Raw genomic sequence first — 7,812 nt, 5'->3', positions numbered from 1 at the left:
GGATCTTTTACTATGTACTGTATAACTTATAACTTATATAATGGACGCCAGCTTGAACCTCAGTCAAACAAAATCCCAAAATGCGCAGTTCATACCATCAAAAGTGAAATTATTCTATTGATCATAGCAATGACAAGGGAAAGAAGAAAAAAGTGGAAAAAAATAATGAAAAGAAAGTCGAACATTTAACACACCATCATGTTAATATATGTCGGGAACAGGAGAATGCACGTGCGTCACCGAAATAATCGAGATGCATTCGAATTAAAAGATGGAGTGCACGTGCCTTTCCAGTCAAAGGTCAAAAGCTAGTAGTGATTAATTACACGAGTCTATGCTCCTAAAAATATCTTTATTCTTTAACAAAGGAGGAAGAAGCCAAAGATAAGAACGATGAATAGGCTCCAATTGTGGGAATCTGCTCCCCCGTACCATCAACATTTTTTAATTTTTTACTAAACCTACAATTATATATACTTAAGATTTGGCTCCGATCTAGTGTTTCGATTGTACTGAAACTTGTTGTGATGATATTGTCATCGTTTTAATAGATTTAGTGCATTGGAATATTAGACTAATCTTTTTTCCATATATATAAACTTTTAAGATTTGACTTGGGTCCAATGTTTATATTATACTGAAGTTTTTACAATGACGATGAGTATTATCATCTCAACGGATCTACTGCACTGGAGCATTGAATCAGTTTTTTCCCTACATAAACCTATAATTACGTAACTAGCATCTTATTTGCATATAAAATCATATAAAATTTTCATGTTAAATGCGAAATATATGGGGATTAGTTTCATCAATAATGGTGAGTTCTGTCTCTAAAAGATAATGAACATTGCCAAGAGTTATTCAACGTAGATCGCACGCTGTTCATAAGATCGTACGTGTTTTGTTGATATAGTAAATGTTGATGAATTTGAGCATATATAACCTACAGTGACGTGTACTTAGAGCTAAAATCTTATTTATTTATACGTTACTCAGTACACATTCCCTTTGTCTGGCTCTTGCACGTGTGATGTCACATGCCGTTTCAAAAGGATGTACAAGCAAGTAAGCAAAGGTGTAAGACTTGGTCTAGCAACTTGCAAGGATTGCTTTTGATCGAAAAAAGAAGTAGAAGAAAAGATTAAAAAAAGAAGAAGAAGAAGGCAAGTATAATAGAATTAGATATAAATAAAATTTTATAATTTATGGTTTAAATAGAGAATAGAAAATTATATATATATATATATATTAGAGTAGTAAAATGTAAAATTATAGGCAAAAATGGATTTTTGCCCCTTTCGCCTAAAAGATGTAGCAAAATGCCTCTGTTCTGAAACTATCTAGTAAAATATCCCTGTTTTAAAACTCAATTTTTAGAAAATCGAGTTATAGGCAATTAAACTTAAAAAAAAAAAATTATGAAACTCGAGTTCCATGTGAATTTTTCCAAATAACTAAATTTTCATCAAATCGAGTTTCAAAATAAGGGCATTTTGCTAGATAGTTTCAAAACATGAGCATTTTGCTACATCTTTTGGATGAAATGGGTAAATGCCCATTTTGACCTAAAATTATAAGGTCTCAAAATTTTGTGACAAAATTTTATTGATCTGAAATTCGATAATTATGATAATTATTAATAAACATTTATGATGATTATATTTGTATATGGAATTAACTATTCTACTATTTTAAAGAAAACGTGACATGACAAAAATCTAATTGAGGGATAAATGTATAACATAATTTAAATAAATTTAAAAGAGATGAGTTCAAGTTAAATTTGGTGTAACTTTTCTAGAGTTACACCTTGCTTAGGACTTAGATTTCAAAGAGATCTAATGGTTAAAAAATGCATCATTAAATTTTATTACTTATGACATCCTTACCTAATTAAATACAATTTTTTTCTCCAATTATTTATTGCTTTCCAAATTCCTTGTCATTAAGGGGCACATCTTTAACATGATTTTTTTATTATGAAAAAATGAGAATTTTTTAAAATCTTTAATGTGTTTAGTTAAAGAGAGGGAATGAAACAATAGCATCTTAAACGTGTTTTTTTTTTTTTTAGAAAAAGAAACTATCAAAATCTTAACCTTAGTGTTAGTGATTAGAAATTGTTATTAATTCAAACTCATCTTCTCTACAGATTAATTCTAATATTTTCATAATTATTAAAAAAAAAAAAAGTCGTTATTGTTTAACTCTCTCTCTCTCTCTCAAACTTTTGAATTAATTTAGATGGTGCGGCAAGCAATAAATTTTTAATGATAACATAGATTGTTGGCTTTTTTTAACCATTAGATCTTATATAAATCTGTAGTTTAAAAATGGTGTTACTCTTGTGAAGTTACACCAAGTGTAACTTAAACACTAACGTGTAGTTCAACTAGTAAAATCTCTGATGGTTGTATAAGAGATTTTGGGTTCAATCCCTGCCAATACTAAAAACTGATTGGTGTCTTAGTCTGATGATAAAAAACTATCATCAGAAGCAGACGTTATATGTTGAAACTCTCTCTAAAAAAAGGTGTAACTTAAACTAATCTTAATTTAAAAATATATTTTATAATAATAACATTAAAATTATGATGCCTTAGAAGCTTATGTGGAAAAATATTATGAATCTATGATATCATAATTTGATAATTATAGTAATTATTAATATGCATTTATTATTATTATGTTTGTATATGGAACTAATTATTTAATCATTTCAAATAAAATATATGACATGGAAAAAATCAACTTGAGGATTTAAATGTAAAGTATAATTTAAAATCAATTCGCAGTTATATATTAGAATAATAACATGTAAAATTATCAAGTCTCAAAAACTTAAGTGGAAAAATATTATGAGGCCAATAAAAATCAAACGTCATTTAACCTAACAATGTACATTTACGGAAGAAACTCTACACCAAAATATGTCCATTACATTAAGTGATAATGCAACAAAAATCAATATAGTGATATTATACACGTTATTGAATTTATAAGTTAAAAGTTGTTACAATAATAACTAAAAATTTGTACGTTATTGCCTCAACATTAATTTGTTGCAATAATATATATATGCTATGGACACCCTAATATTGCATTGGATTTTTTTTTTTTGCAATAAATTAAAACAAATATATCATTCCAATAATTCGATACCCAGTAACAAAAATCTTGAAATGGTAGTTTTTTTTTTTTTTCAATAAATTAATTGTTGCAAGAATTGGATACCAATTATTTGTTTTTGTAAATTATTGAGCAATCTATTGCAACAATAGTTGAAAGTGATTGATGCAATCATAACAAACTATGTCATTAGTTGTGAAAAATATTGTGTGATTGATAGTATTACTCTTTCACCAAACACTTACTGAAAGTTTTGTCATAGTCATTCTATATATACTGCATTGATTGTAGTATATATTCAAGTTAAAAGCTTTCACTAGGAGAGATTAGCCTACCATCAAATTCTAAGAAACTCCTCAAATCACGCTAAAATATGGAGATTTATAATCTAGGTATAAGAATCCATAGTTTTAAAACTAGACCGGATTGAATGGTTCAACCGGTTCAATTAGAAATCGAGCACTAGTGTGATATGATAAAAACACCTAAAATTGATATAAATTGGGTAAAACTCGGAACCAAGATCAAAACTGGTTCTTTGACCATACCGATTCTTTAAACCATGCAAGAACATCGCTTGACTATGTCAAGTGTTTCCAACCAGGGGTGGCATACACAACGAGGGGTTCATATGTATTTTATCTTATGCAAAGGGGACAACATTAAAAGAATAGTTCGTAAGAAAAATTAATTGGAGAATATTATCAACATTAACTAAAAATAAATAAAACTTATGATGATGTAATAGTCATACAAAATGTAATATAAAAATTGTAAGGACACGATTCGCGACGGACCGTAACAGTATCGGGTTCGCGCCACGTAAAAAGGCCCAAACAATATCATTTGTAGAGCGTGGGTTTGAAAGGCTAGGCCTTGGTCGCCAGGCGGTGGGTTTTTCGTGGTGTTCATACAAAGTTAAGTTTTCCTTCACCCCTGGAGCCTTTTTCCTGGAGGTGGGCTGGGAGACTCTGGTTTTTGGCCATTTTTCCCAGCCTCTTGCTTGGTGCACCTTCCTTTTTATTATATAGTCCGTCTTGGTTGATCCTGACCCTCCACTTGTAGGTCAGGCATGAGCTTATTTCTGTATCCATCCCATCAACCGTCCCGTCTAACTTTTTATTAGTTGCATGGATCAAAGTTTACACCGTCCAAACGTCTTTTCTCATTAATCAGTTCTGGGTATTGGCAGGTGCATTTACTGAAGAGGGGACGCATTTTCCTTGGTCCAATTTCACACCCTGCTTCCCTATGGGCCCCATTCCGTTCACATCCCCTTAAGGGGGCTGTTTGGGGATTGCCTCCACCATGATGTTGGACTTCCCATTGAAGCTCTGGAATGCCGAGGATAGGGTAAGTTCTCAGCCGTTCCCCTTGCTACCCCGGCCATTGATCATTCGTCCTCGGCAAGATACCTCCTCGGCATGGGTCCTGGGCCCAGATAGAGTTTGGACCGGATTGCAGACCTCTCGGACCCACAATAGCCCCTCAAAATCCTGCTATCCATCTCCTCGGACGGATAGGAGGGTTTTGATGACACCGAGCCTTTATTATGGCCCAGTCAATTCGGCCTGTCAACAATGCTGGTGGCTCTTCATCTGCCCAGGAAATGCACCGGTCTTCGAGACAGTCTTTTGATTTTACGCTTGATGCGTTCTTATCGTTTGGGTATCCAAAACGCCCTTTTAATGACCTCTATTTACGAGACTACTTTAATTCGACGGTTTGTTTTGATGAGGTGGAGAAATGGAACCGGCATGTTTGTGTTTGCAGATTCCTTTGGAGATCTGAACCTATTAAATGCCTCCCGCTCCACCCTCTGTATAAGAAGGAAGGTAGGAGGTTATTGTTTTTGTAAAGAGTCCCTTTTCATCCTTCTGAGATTTGAAATACTTGGCCTCCCCTAGAGTTTATTTTACCCACCAGTTTATACACTAAATCGTGATACACTTTACCGTAACAACGAGAGATGAAGGAGCCATACCCCTCCCGTAAACGCCACGTTCCAATAAAGCTCGTAATGGCTTGGTCAGGACAGGGATGGCGAAGACTCAAAATCAACCTCACCTTTCTTTCAGCCAAAATCCGAAGCAGGGACTCGTCACGTCAAACCTTCGGCGTGACTGAGTCGAGGACACCCATCATCAGTACCATCCGCTCTCTCATGAGCATACCTACTATGGCACCAGTGTGTTAGGAGTCAAGACTGAAGCAGGGTCGAAGCGCCCCTGCTTCTTCCCCTCTTCGTTCACTGGCGCCTCCCTCCGCCTCTCTTTCTTAGTCTTCCCAGCACCAGATCCATCTTGGTGCTTTTCCTTCTCCCTCTTTTACTCCTTTTTCTTTCTTTTCATCTCTTCTCACTTCTTCTCCTCCTTCTTTTCATTCATCTCCTCCATCTTCTTCATTCATCTCCTCCATCTTCTTCTTCCTTCTCCTTCATCTTTTTTCAAAGAAGGTTCTTCTCTCAATATGAGTAATACTGAGGCAGAGATTGGAGAGACTTTGAAGACGAGTTTAAAAGACACCTGACTGTTTACTTATCTGTACTGCGGATGTTATCGTTGCTTCGGCAGTTTACCTTTTGTATAGGCTTGTTTGACCCCCTCTTTGTACGTTGTAATAATTTTTCATATTAATAAAAATTGTTGTTATTTTACTTCGCATGTCCTGTCTCTATATTTATACAAATTTGCAAGCGTTGTTCGGCACAATAATATAGCATTTGAATCAATGACAACTAAGGCCAAAATAGTTGCTAATAAGAAGATGTCACCATAGCTTTGATAGAATTGTTTGACATAGCAATGCGTACCTGTGAATAACGATACTTGCCCGAAACAATGCCGAGATTAGAACTGGATGCTCTATGCGGTGTAGGAAGTAATCATTCGAAAACATATCACCCGCAAAAATGAACAGCCCCCTTAGGCCACCGAATAGTGGAGCGTCCCGCCATCATCCTAACACTCTTATTGGCCTTAAAATTTTACAGTGTTTGAGCCGAGGACTTTCCCCATAGGCTTGAGTCCGAGGACCATAGTTCAGTTTCTCTCTTTCCTCAAGTATTTCACAAGGTGCCGAGCAGGAGGTTGCCCTCGGCAACGGTTATTCCTCGGCATGGGCTGTAGTCCCTGGGCCCCCATGCAGAATGGGCCTGGGCCGCGAATTTACTAGGCCCACAAATTAAGAGGTATTTCCGTAATCTTTGGTCACGCGGTACTTTTTGGCGTCCCAGTGTTCGAGGTGCGCCTTCGCGAGACTCCTTTAATCTCATGGTTGCAGATGGCGTTGGAAATCGAGCCGGAGATATTTTGTCTGTAGCATTCCTTGGGACGCTGCGTGAATTAAATGCCACCACCTTATCTTTTTAAATAAATAGGAGAGACAGTTGTTTTACTTACGCACAAATCCTTCAGTTTCCTCCCTTAGTATATCATGTTTGAGGCGAGGGTTGGAGAAAAGGAACTCTCTCCGCCACAGAGGCGCCGTGTCCTCCTGAGACTCAAAATAGTGAGGTACGGGCAAGGGAGGCATAAATTCAAGGGAATATTCCGTTTCGACAGAGGGGAAGGGTGTTTCTCCCTCTTTTAGTCAAAATCCTAAGCAGGTTCAGTTCATGCCAGAATTTTGGTGTGTCAGAAGAAAGATTCTCCGCCATCATCACCTCTGCCTTGTTGCAGGCAAATTTTTGGTGAAGGCTCCTCAACTCCCGGCTCCCCACATCTTTCCTTCAGCGGTGTGAGACTCAAGTTGGGTTCTTTTGCTGCCTGAGTTATGGGCATGCAAAAGCATTGAGGAAGAACAAGGTTTTGAAGCAGTAGCCAACCTCTCCTCTGTGCTACCTCCTCGGCTTTATCTCATTCTCTTGTATCTACCTTTTCAATTATGTAGCGAGTTTTGACATAAGCTGATTCCAGCTTTTCATTGTACGCTGTACTATTTCTTTGTTTTAGTAAAAAGGGAAATTTATTTACTTGTTTTGAATACTATTCTTTTCGCAACACTACTTTGTGAAAGGGTGTGCTCCATGGATGTGTTTCTTCAATGATACTTAGAGCAGGAAACCTTGAAACATAACCCAACTAATTCTGATTTACCAACACTACCAGGCATTACGACGATAATTCATAGTAAGTTAAACTTAGGAAACTAACCGAGGTAACAATTGAATATTCTGTGATAAGTGCGAGAATACCGTCCGAGGAGTTTGACTGAGCAGTAGAGAACTCAGATTGTTTTTCAGGCGACATATTGCTCTATATTGCATCGATCCCTTTGGTGCTGCAGACCCGAAAGCAGACTTGAGAATCCTCGCAATTTAGGAACTAACCCAATTGTTAGTGGATAGTTTTCCTCGGATAAATCCTAAAGTCCATGTAATGTAGTTTTTCCTTATAAGTAGTTGGTTTCCCCATAGGCTTGAGTCTGTGGACCATGCAATGCCTTGGTTCTGTCCAAAACCTAGTTTTCCTCATCCAAGTAGTTGGTTTCCCCATAGGCTTGAGTCCGAGGACTATGCAATGCCTTGGTTCTGTCCAAAACCAAGTTTTCCTCATCCAAGTAGTTGGTTTCCCCATAGGCTTGAGTCCGAGGACTATGCAATACCTTGGTTCTGTCCAAAACCTAGTTTTCCTCATCCAAGTAGTTGGTTTCCTCATAGGCTTGAGTCCGTGGACCATG

This window comes from Quercus lobata, chromosome 12 (assembly GCF_001633185.2).
Source record: "Quercus lobata isolate SW786 chromosome 12, ValleyOak3.0 Primary Assembly, whole genome shotgun sequence".
NCBI lineage: Eukaryota > Viridiplantae > Streptophyta > Magnoliopsida > Fagales > Fagaceae > Quercus > Quercus lobata.
Note: the sequence above shows the minus strand (reverse complement) of the source record.